At 44.4% G+C, this 12,248-nt stretch overlaps 1 long non-coding RNA gene across 1 annotated transcript; it reads right to left on the bottom strand.

Annotated features, from left to right (window-relative positions):
- Nucleotides 1-225: 225 nt before the first annotated feature.
- Nucleotides 226-9,722, bottom strand: LOC116559022. Its single transcript, XR_004272274.1, has 2 exons — nt 9,308-9,722; nt 226-578 (listed from the first exon to the last, which is right to left on the bottom strand). It is a non-coding gene; the product is annotated as an uncharacterized LOC116559022 (long non-coding RNA).
- Between the last annotated feature and the right edge of the window lie 2,526 nt (nt 9,723-12,248).

Raw genomic sequence — 12,248 nt, 5'->3', positions numbered from 1 at the left:
AACTTGCATAGCGCTGTATTCTCCCCGCTGTGGCTGTTCCCGTCTTTGAACATTTAGATATTTCAAAGGAAAAAGGGTTTTCTTTTATTTCTGACACCGCTTCACCCTTCTCACCAGGAGCTGTAACGGGATAAGCAGGCTCTGTCATGCGCCCTTTGTTTCCTCAAAGAGGAAGGCCGGCGACGAGGCTTCTTGTGGAAAATGGTGATATACTACACCACATCAGAATGTGCTGTTCTCATTTATTTTTTAATACAAACCCATCTTTGCATGTGGGCACTGGCAAAGAGTTGATGGTTACGAAATATTGGGTGACAGTGGTAATATGGGAGGTGACACATAGCAAAAGAATCTCGTCTTCAAATTACACAGAACGCAAAACCACTGTGGTTCATGACATAGCTCCCACATTTTTTCCATATTTATCCAGCGGGGCTCCAGTGAATTGGCTGGTGACTTCCGTTTGTTAAGTGAGTGTGTAAAACTCCTGGACAGGGGTGTGTGAAGCAGTGTGTAAAAGCCACGGTCCCCGGCCTGCTGCCGCTACCTGAGGTCCATCTCCCTCTGCACCACGAGCTCTGTGGAGAAACAATGAAAACAGTTCATACAACATCCAGGGAAGGAGTTTAGGGAGTAGTTGTCAGAAATGATGCACGCTACAGTTACTGTATTCAGTGCCAGAGCAATTCATTTATCTTTACAGACACACACAAGCAGAAAGGGTGAATTCAAAGGTAGTCCACCAGGCAGAGAAAACATTGCAATTCGAAACACACACTGTCAAGAAGCCCATATGTCTGCACTGTAAAGGGCTTTTTTAAGATTAGAAGCTGTCTTTCAAACACAGCAGCTTCTTCTAAAAATAATTCCATTTGATCAGACAAAGTGGGAAGAATGCTACTGGTTGGTATCTCGGGGGCAAAGATAGAATCAAAACAGAGTATAATCTCTCATGCCTATAAAAGGGCCCCAGGAAGGACTATTCATCAAAGAGGAGATGTTTTAAAGGAACACATACTCTATGAGAATGGCCAAAGAAAAATAGAAAATGCTAAAATACACGCAAAATGAAGCCTCTGTGGTTTATAAGGAGGCTGAAGTCTCACTGATGGGGTCTGGTTTAACTCTGAATTAACAGAATGAAGCTGAAATCCCCCTGACCTTGAGGCAGCAGCTGAAGACTTCAATGTATGTACATTTTTAGTCACTCAACTTTTGTAACATCTGGAGCGTGATTAATGCCCTAAGGGGTTTAAGAACTTCTGTTGGCACTAATAGTCATTGGTTGCCACTGAAAAGTGGTTCCGCTGCCAGCAAAACAAATGGTCAGGCATTTAAAGCCCCTCTCAGGGTAGAAAAGGGCATTCTGCCAATTTTAGTTTCCTCTTGGAAACCATGTGGTCAATTTTCCCAACTATGTTTGAACTTCACTGGGTTAGATGGGCTTCCTGGTATTTCAAAGAAGTTTAGAAAATCTTTGGAAAGTCTAAAAGTTTCAAGATCATAATTTGGAGAAAAAGAAATATTATCAATATATGTGAAGAAAAATACCTTAGGAAAATTCAAAATATTAACAGCAGTTATATGTGGAGTAGTAGAATTACTACTTCTTTACACATTTTGCATTTTCCAAAATTTCTATTACAAGCATACATTATTTTTGTAATAAAAAACTTTATAAAATACTTTTCAGAAGAAAAAAAAAATGTTTCAAGACTCCTTCAAAAACCAGGCAGCCTTCTATAAAGAAAAAGGTGAGTTAACCCCGGCACGCTGGCTTACGCCTGTAATCCCAGTGCTCTGAGAGGCTGAGGCAGGCGGATCACTTGAGGTCAGGAGTTTAAGACCAGCCTGGCCAACATAGTGAAACCTCATCTCCACTAAAAATACAAAAATTAGCTGGGCGTGGTGGCACACACCTGTAATCCCAGCTACTCGTGAGGCTGAGACAGGAGAATCGCTTGAACCCGGGAGGCAGAGGTTGCAGTGAGCCGAACTCACACCACTACACTCCAGCCTGGGTGACCGAGCGAGACTCCTCCTCAAAGAAAAAAAAGAAAAGAAAAGAAAAGAAAAAGGTGAGTTGGATTCCACCTTTGCCACTCACTCGAATGTAACCTTGGTATTAGAGATAAGCTTTATAAGATTAAATTAAATAAAGTACCTGCAGGGATGCAAGGCATATTGTAAATGCTTAATATATGTGAATTACCGCCATTATTCCACCTCAATGATGTTCAACGTTCAAAACAGTATTCGGAGTGCCCCAGATGTAGAATTCTATTCTGATGGGAAATTTATCTGATTTTTTTTTTTTTTTTTTTTTTTTGAGAGGGAATCTTGCTCTGTTGCCCAGGCTGGAGTGCAGTGGCACAATCCCAGCTCACTGCAACTTCCACCTCCTGGGCTTAAGCAATTCTCTGCTTCAGCCTCCTGAGTAGCTGGAATTATAGGCACCCACCATCGTGCCCCGTTAATTTTTTTGTATTTTTAGTAGAGATGGGGTTTCACCATCTTGGCCAGGCTGGTCTTAGACTCTTGCCCTTGTGATCCACCCGCCTCAGCCTCCCAAAGTGCTGGGATTGCAGGTGTGAGCCATCATGCCCAGCCTTTACCTGAATTTTTAAAAGGAAGGAAACTTTCCTGAAAACAGGATTACAGGATAGTCCTTTTATATTGCCAAAGTGTGGAAATTCTTCCTTTCTCTCCAACTCCATGGTAAGGAGGAAGGCAACATGATGAGAAATGTACACAAATTGATTGGATGCCACTGTCTGGGATCAGAATCTGGCTTCCTTTCACCTCCCATTGGCTTCTAGACAGATTAAAAATGCGAGACTCTCATGACCACTTGTCAGGGATCCCCATGCCTGGGTCAGGTGCAGTGATGTGGGTCATAGCAGCTGCCATTGCCACAGCTGTTGGCCATCAGCCCTGGCAGGGGCTATTTTAGGTTTTACTGAGTATTTCTTGTCCCACTAGCAAAGCTCTGAGAAATGCTTTGAACTATCCAAAGACCAAAAGGCCCTCCCAGCCTCCACTCTTTTTTTTTTTTTTTTTGAGACGGAGTTTCACTCATGTTACCCAGGCTGGAGTGCAATGGCGCGATCTCGGCTCACCGCAACCTCCGCCTCCTGGGTTCAGGCAATTCTCCTGCCTCAGCCTCCTGAGTAGCTGGGATTACAGGCACGCACCACCATGCCCAGCTAATTTTTTGTATTTTTAGTAGAGACGGGGTTTCACCATGTTGACCAGGATGGTCTCAATCTCTTGACCTTGTGATCCACCCGCCTCGGCCTCCCAAAGTGCTGGGATTACAGGCTTGAGGCACCGCGCCCAGCCCAGCCTCCACTCTTAAGAGACCAGCCTTCTGCTAACTTAGCCTCAATGAGGATAGGGTTTCTCTCCTGCTGGGCAGAGACTGTCTTCCACTAGGCCATGGCTTTCAGGGAACAGCACCATAAACTTCCTTTCTCCAAGTCAAAACCTTTTGGAAAGATTTTCTACTCAATTTTTCTAGTCGTTCCAGCTAAATATGTCTAGTAATAACTCTTTCCCTGCAGTGAGGGTGGTGAATCAGTGTCTGAAGAGTTGAGGAAGAATAATACTAGCTAGCATTGATTACACTTACTCTGTGTCTGACGTTGAGCTAAGCAACTTCTATATTGCTATGTATATGTCTCACAACAACCTCATGAGGTAGATACAGTTATTATTACTATTTTATCGAGTACTGGCCCCAAATTGCTGTGACTCCACAGCCACCTTGTCGAATATACAGGCCTAGGAGCATCCTCTGCATTCTCTTTCTCTCTCATAAAATTTATTAAATGACTACCAGTTAAAAATGAGCAGGTTTGAGCCAGTCAAGTGCAGTGGTTCATACGTATAATCCCAGCGCTTTGGGAGGCCAAGATGGGAGGATCACTTGAGCTCAGGAGTTCGACAGCGGCCCAGCAACCTAATGTGACCCTGTGTCTAAAACAATTTTTTTAATTAGCTGGGCATGGTGGCATCAACTTGTGTTCCAGCTATTCTAGAGGCTGAGGCAGGAAGATTTCTTGGGCCCAAGAGTTTGAGGCTGCCATTATCCTGCCACTGCACTCTAACCTCGGCAACAGTGAGACTCTGTCTTAAGAAAATAAAATAAAAAGAGTAATTTGGGATCTTTACGTATTCAAGGGAGCAAACTTTGTCAAATCATTTCCATTTACTCCCACTCTTCCACCCCACTGATCCTGGTTACTTTTCTAGATGATCTTGCATCCAGGTTCCAAACATGATTTCTTTATGTCATGTCCCTAAAGACTGATGCTCTGAATTGTTGGCCTCAGTTTTCTCCTAAAAGTTGTAATATTCTTTTTTATGGCCTGGGGAACAAATGTGCTTCCAGAGTGACCAAAAGATAGGATGGGATAAAAAAAAAAACCGGCCAGAACCATATGCGCTGAATTGTTTAGTGTAACGAGAGCCCTATGGAGCCCATTATTCATTTATCACACAGGCATCCCTGGGCAACAGCTGACAAGTGCAAAACAACGCTCTGCACATTACCCGACTGTCAGGACACTCGATTTGGGCCAGCCATGGCAGCCCCTTCCTCCATTCTCCCTTCCACCCCCATCCCTCAAAGCCTGCTCACGGCAAACATATGGGAGCCATTCAGGCTAACTGCCTCCTTTCCAATGTCCGAGTTATGTTGACAACAGGGGATTTACAACTGCCCCAAATGGAGCATTGTGTTTTCTTTTGGATTATTCCAAGTTTGGGGCCCGTTAAAAGTTTTGTAACTACATAAATATTTATCCAGAGCTTTTGGTTACTATATAAACATAACAAACATGACATTGGACCTAAATGCTGTAAGTCACATAAAAGTCTTCCAGTTAAGAAAGGGGCAAACTAATAAAGGGCTTCAGAAATGGTTATTTTTAATTGTGAAATATTTTTACTGCTATTTTTTATGCTGGGTTTTAAAAAGACCAAAATATGTTTATCCTCGACTCTGTGTGACTCTTCAGACCATCAGCCAGCTTGCTTAAGCATGCTCCCGGCCTGCAGAGACATGGGAGAGAACGTGGATGGTGCAGTACAATGCTTCACCTTTGTGAATATGCTCAGGCCAACAGCTGGAAACTTAGGATGAGAATTGCTACTCTGAGCTTTGTCACCTTCGAAGGCCGGAGATATTATTTTATGTTCAAATGTTGTATGTGCATATTTGTTAGTAAGTTCTGGTTGACGCTTATGGATGCTAGGTGGAAAGAGCTGAGACTTTTAATGCACAGATATTAATTATTAAGGATAGACGCTAAAGTACTGAGACTTAGGAAGGCTCATGTTGTTAATGAAAATCTTGGGGGGAAATATTATAGTGCGTTATTTTCATAACCCCTATGTTTGCCATGAAGTTAGCCCTCCAGATCTAAGGGGTGAAATTGAAATTCAGGAAGTGTGTGTGTGTGTGTGTGTGTGTGTGTGTGTGTGTGTGTGTGTGAAGTTCATGTCCTTCAGAGCTGTTAGGGTTGTCATTTCTCTTTTTTTCTTTTTTTAAGACAGGATCTCGCTTTGTTACCCAGGCTGGAGTGCAGTGACACAATCATGGCTCCCTGCAGCCTCAAACTCCTGGGTTCAAGTAATCCTCCCACCTAAGCCTCCTGAGTAGCTGAGACTACAGGTACATGCCACAACACCTGGCGATATGGTTTGGCTGTGTCCACACCCAAATCTCATCTTAAATTCCCACGTGTTATGGGAGGGACCCAGTGGGAGGTAATTGAATAATGGGGGCAGGTCTTTCCTGTGCTGTTCTCATGATAGTGAGTAAGTCTCACGAGATCTGATGGTTATTATAAGGGAGAGTTTTCCTGCACAAGTTCTCTGTTTGCCTGCTGCCATCCATCTAAGATGTGACTGGCTCCTCCTTGCCTTCTGCCATGATTGTGAGGCTTCCCCAGCCATGTGGAACTGTAAGTCCAATTGAACCTCTTTTTTTTTTTGTAAATTGACCAGTCTTGGATATGTCTTTATCAGCAGCATGAAAATGAACTAAGACATCTGGCTAATTTTTCTTTTAAATTTTTTTGTAGTTATAAAGTCTCACTATGTTGCCCAGGCAGGTCTTGAATTTCTGGCCTCAAGTGATCCTCCTACCTTGGCCTCCCAAAGTACTGGAATTATAGGTGTGAGTTGCCATTTTTGGCCTCTTTTTCTGCTTAAGGAGGCACACACATAACTTTGGTCTTGGAGGAAGTTTCTGGCTGAACTCTCTGACCCTCTGTAGAAAGCAGTAGGTCCAGGGAGAAAGCAAATTCCTGGGTTGCGTCCTACTTCCTCAACCCTGGCCTGGCGCCATCTCCTACATCATTTTTCGGCTCTCCGTTACCTTTATCCAGTGGATAAAGTAAGGTGGGCCCTTCTTTATTCTTTGCAGCAGATCAGACTGGAACCCGGAAACTGGTTGTTTTTCTGTTTGATGGTACTTGGTAAAAGGAAGCAAACCCTGTAGTGTTGACTTAAGGTTAAATGGGCAGAGTGCTGACTTTCTGTGCTCTGGCATGATCTTATCTGCTGGAGATAACAGAGGCAGGCCCTGGGGTCTGGTAGAACACGGCGCTGCGAAGCTCATACAGCTCTGCAGGGCCTTGACACGACAAATGCTGGAGACTTCATTTCTTTAAAGGACTTAGCTAATGGTCAATTACTATTGTTAGAGTATTATTATTCCCATTCTGTATATAAGCAAATGTTGACAGAAAATGGTTTAATGACTTGCTCCAAATTTCATAGCACACCAAGATTATAGTTACAGAAAAAAATACTAGAATTTCTCATTGTCTTTTCTTTTTTTTTTTTTTTTTGAGTCAGAGTGCAATGGCACAATCTCAGCTCACTGCAACCTCTGCGTCCTGGGTTCAAATGATTCTCCCGCCTCAGCCTCCCTAGTAGCTGGGATTACAGGCACCTGCCATCATGCCTGGCTAATTTTTTTTTTTTTTTTTTTTTTTTTTTTTTTTTTAGCAGAGACAGGGTTTCACCATGTTGGCTCTAACTCCTGACCTCAGGTGATCCGCCCACCTCGGCCTCCCAAAGTGCTGGGATTACAGGCAGGAGGAGCCACCGCTCCCAGCCTAGATTTTCTCCCAGCCTAGAATTTCAAACCCATGCTTTAGCAGGGAGACTCAGCTGTAAATAAACATGCTTTAAATGCACAGTAGGAAAATCAGAGAAAATAACATTACAGAATCTAGCATCTTTTAGAACCTTTGGATGGAAGTTTCTTTTTTTATTCCCCCTGTGTACTGTTTGACAGCTTCACTGCTAACATTTTAACTCCCCCACTTCTGTATGCACCCTCTAAGAGGTGATGAGTCATTTTCTTTCCCTAAGGACGTAAGGGGCAGAGAGGTTAAGAATTTAGCCCAGGACACATTTTTAGAGGTAGAACTATGACCAGAAGTCCTAGATATCCTGACTTTAGATCAGGGCTTTTCTCACAATGCTAGAAACTGACTGTGTGAGTTCTGAGCAACTATTACATACCTGCACGGATTTTAAACTGTGCTGGGCCGACTTGCTTTAGCTAGAATGGTTTTCTCAAGTCCCCTTCTTTGTATGCCTCTGGGTGAGTGTTGGCCAAAAGAGAAATTTGTGCAAGATTAGGAAGGTGGAAGTGAAGCAACAGCCACTACTCTCTGAAGGTCACTGTGGTTTGACACTATGGTTGGCATGGTTGGCAGGTGCAGGGGTGCTGGTGGGTTCCAGCTTGTTCAGTTTCCCATTCCACATCCAGCAACTCTTCCTAAGATCATCAGTGTGGCCGGGCTCTCCATTAGACACAGACTTTTCTATTTTTTTTTTTTTCTTGAGAAGGAATCTTGCTCTTTCACCCAGGCTGGAGTGCAATGGCACCATCTCGGCTCACTGCAACCTCCACTCCCTGGGTTCAAGCAATTCTCCCGTGTCAGCCTCCCAAGTAGCTGAGACTACAGGCATGCTCCACCATGCCCGGCTAATATTTTGTATTTTTAGTAGAGATGGGATTTCACCATGTTGGCCAGGCTGGTCTCCAACTCCTGACCCCATGATCCTCCCACCTTGGCCTTCCAAAGTGCCGAGATTACAGGCTTGAGCCACTGCGCCTGGCCAGATACATAGGCTTTTCTACCGAGTCTACTTTCACAGTCCCACTTCAGCAACTAGACATGCCTAGCTGCCCATATTCCTTGGCAAACATTGGTCCGTCCACATCAGTGGTTCAGGAAGACTGGTTTGTGACTGATCCTTTAACTCCCTGTCATGCACCCTTACTTCCCCAGCTTCTCCCACCATTGCCTAATGTGTCTTTCAATACTTACGCATGATTCCACTCCCCTGGTTGGGTCCTGACAGAGAGAATACCAACATGGGCTGGGCATGGTGGCTCATGCCTGTGATCCCGACACTTTGGGAAGCCAATGTGTGAGGATATCATGAGGGCAGGAGTTCGAGACTAGCCTGGGAAACATAGCAGGACCCCGTCTCTAAAAATAAATAATTTTAAAAGGGAGGGAAAAATAGAATAAGCAACATGGTGCACCATGAGAGCTACAGAAGAAATATAAGAGAGTTCCTGCCTTCAAGGGGCACATGGCTATTGGGAAGATGGAGCATTTTAACACAGCCAGCTGGGGACTCATGCAGCTTACGTTAAAGTGACAAACGCACGATGCAGTCATTGCAGCCCATGGTGTCTAATGTCTCTTAGTGCCAGACTGATTGAGAGCTGATTGAGAATGGTTGCAGTCAGCATTTTCCATGACCAATGGCCACATTTAGACCCAAGTGGAGACAAACTTTTCCCTCCTCTGTTCCAGGATTTAAGGATCCTTATCAGCATAAGAATGGAAGCAAGTTACTTACATATAGGGCCACAATATTGAGTGCAGATGAAAATAAATGCTGACATTGAAATTTCCCATCCAGCCAGCAGAAATTTCCCTGGCCTGCCACACTTGGGTAACTTGAGTTCTGGAATTCCAGACTTGGTTAACCCCAACCCACAAACTTGCTGGAGTTATGAAGCTGAGTGAGAGTACTGTTCTTCTCCTTGCATTCCCAATATGTTCCGTTCTGAGCCAACACTACAGAATTTATTTCCCCTGAAAGTTTAACCTACTGTATGGAGTGATCATAGCTCTCTGTTTTTTGGTACTTACCAAAAGCTTTTCACAGTACAAATTTTATATCTGACTTGGCTGGAAACTTCCCCAGTCACTCAGTCTAGCCGCCTCATTTTGTTGGGCCTCAGTTTCCTTCAAAAACTTACCTCTTTGGGTAGGTGCTTGGCTACTAATCCAGGTAAGACCGCTGAATGAAAGGTGATATGAAAGGGCACAAACGATCTGGATACTTATCCCCTGGGGAAGTCCAGGCCTCAGGCCACAGCAATGCCACAGCTTCTGGAAGCTGCCTGGGAACTGAGGTTTTATTCTCCTGTGTGTGTCTACATGCCTGGAGTGTTGACTCTGGAGACCTAAGAATACAGTAAATGACATCATAGGCAGCTCAGTACAATGAAGATTTATTTTTAGCTATGAACCTCTTCCGTTAAATGATCTGAATTTAAAAAGAAAGAGGACAGGAGAAAAAAAAGAAATGTAGACGGCAATGAAAGAGTATAAGATTCCTGTTTGATCTTAAAAAGCACCAGAGCGAAAGTCAAGTACAGCTTTCTTATTTCTTTTCAACTTGAAAGACGTTACAGGGGAAATGTATGAAGAGTGGCGGATATGCCCTCTTGGGAGAATTCCGTTCCTTCCCTGCAGTTACTCATTTTGAGAATGTGGCTCCCAGTGTCTACAGTGGATGTGGGCCCATTTGTCCCTGGGCTTCTTTTTCACTTTATTTTATTTTTTGAAATGGAGGTTCACTCTGTCGTCCAGGCTGGAGTGCAGTGGTGCAATCTCAGCTCACTGAAACCTCCGCTTTCTGGGTTCAAGCAATTCTGCCTCAGCCTCCCGAATAGCTGGGATTACAGGCGCCTGCCACCGTACCCAGCTAATTTTTGTATTTTAGTAGAGACAGGGTTTCACCATGTTGGCCAGGCTGGTCTCAAACTCCTGACCTCAAGTGATCCGTTGGCCTCAGCCTCCCAAAGTGCTGGGATTACCGGCATGAGCCACCGCACCCCTCCTGGACTTCTTTAGATTTTACTTTTCAGTAATCTGTCCCTGTTTGTTGTGGTGTCTTATGAGCCAATGTCTAAAGGATCCCTGCTGACTCCCCATTTTCATGCTGTACTGAGATAGGACAAAGAGAGAAAAGAAGACGTGGAACTTTGGGAGGCCAAGGCAGGAGGATTGTTTGAGCACAGGAGTGCAAGACCAGCCTGGGCAACATAGTAAGATGCCGTCTCTACAAAAAATTTTAAGCATTAGCCAGGCATGGTGGTGTGCACCTGTAGTCCCAGCTACTCAGGAGGCTGAGTGGGGAGAATGGCTTGAGCCTGGCAGGTTGAGGCTGCAGTGAGCTGTGATCGCATCACTATACTGCAGCCTGGATGACAGAGTGAGACCCTCTCTCAAAAGAAAAAAAATACAAAAAAAACAAGAGGCCAGGGAGCAGGATCAACCAGAAAGCTGGGTTGCTAAGTCAAGGGAGGGAATGCAGAGAGTGCCAAAAGATGGAGAAGGGGAACACCCAGCTAACGGCAGTGCTCCAGGGAAGAACCTCTAGAAGGATTGTAAAATGTGCTCAAACATTTTGTGGTGGCTTGTTGATATAGATTACACTTCAGGGCTGGGGTCCAAAAACATCAGCCTAGCTGTCTTGAAAGCAATGGGGAATATCTGGGCAAATCAGGACAACTGCAGAAGTAGCATGCTATCATAGCATCAGATAGTCAGGATACCTGGGTTCTAGTCCCAGTTTTGCCATTAAATCACTATGTGGCCTTTGACAAGACACTTGGGCTCAATTTTTTTCTCTATAAACAGAGAAGTTTGGACCAAGATAGGAGTCTCCAAAGTCCCAAATACTTGCCAGAGGACCAAAGCTGGTGGTGTGTTGCAAGCCAAGCCTGGCCTGGGCCCTCCTGCTCCCTTCCTACACCCTGCACAGTCAGCTACACATCCGGGCAGGGAGGGAGGTACTCTTAAAAGCCTTCTGCCTTCCCAGGCTCGGGTAAAACATATTTCCACTTCAAACCCCAAATCTCAGTGATCTCAAGACCTCAGAAATCCAAAAGTAACTTCTCAACCCAAAAAGGATGCAAATTCTAGAACTCATTTCAATGACCCTGAGACTTCTCTCCGTTCTAAAATTCTGGGACGAGGGGAACCATGCATCAACCCTTGACCAGGCATCAAAAATGTCATAGGAGTGGAACAGAAAATATGGTCTAATTGTCAGAAACTGTATGTCTAGTTGAAGGAAAACAAACCATCAGCAAACATCAGCCTGCCTTTCCTCTTTAGCTACAGCCCCAGCTATTGTTAGGACCTTGGACTCAAGGTGAGCTGCTCCAGAGATGCACTTTCTAAACTGAAGGTGCATTTATAAAAACGAATGATTACATGAGATTCTGCGTGTGTGTGTGTGTGTGTGTGTGTGTGTGTGTGTGTATTTTTAAAGACTGCTCTGATTGAAACAGAAATGGCCCAGCGTTCTGGCCACCCATGCATCCTCCTTGCTTTCGTTGTCTTAGTATCTTAGGAAATGACACTGAGGGGCTTGATGTCAACTCAAAAGATTTCCTCCAGAAGAGCTGGGTTCCAAGGAACCCAATTTGAGATACGGGAAGTAGGGCCCAATGATGATATCGTCAAAGCAAAACTAGGGCCACTATGAACACTACAATGATGAAATCATGCTCCAGGTCACACCAGTGTCAGATATGAGCTGTGCTCCTAAACTGGGCTGTAATTATTACAGAGGCTTGTGTGTCACCTGATTTTTATTTTTATGTTATTTGACTGGCTGTATATTATGATCGATGGAGTTAATAACACAAATCCCAATTACAACATGGTTACCCTGGAAAAACATCATCTGCTTTACGAAGCGGTTGCAAGGAATGCATTGCTACCAAAAGCACTGGTGGGAAAAGGCCCACCCTGGCCCAGACACAGCCACAGAACAGCACTGCAGGGACCTGGACAAAAGGCATGAACAGGGGCTCCCTGGTCACAGCACGGCTACCAATAGCACCCAGTGACCAGCAATTTTCTCTCTACTTCTAGTGAAATATGAAGGAAGAGTGAGGTGTG

The sequence above is a fragment of the Sapajus apella genome, unplaced genomic scaffold (genome assembly GCF_009761245.1).
Source record: "Sapajus apella isolate SASKATOON/1434 unplaced genomic scaffold, GSC_monkey_1.0 scaffold22, whole genome shotgun sequence".
Lineage (NCBI taxonomy): Eukaryota > Metazoa > Chordata > Mammalia > Primates > Cebidae > Sapajus > Sapajus apella.
The sequence above is the reverse complement of the archived record's forward strand: the minus strand, read 5'-3'. Positions and strand labels throughout refer to the sequence as shown.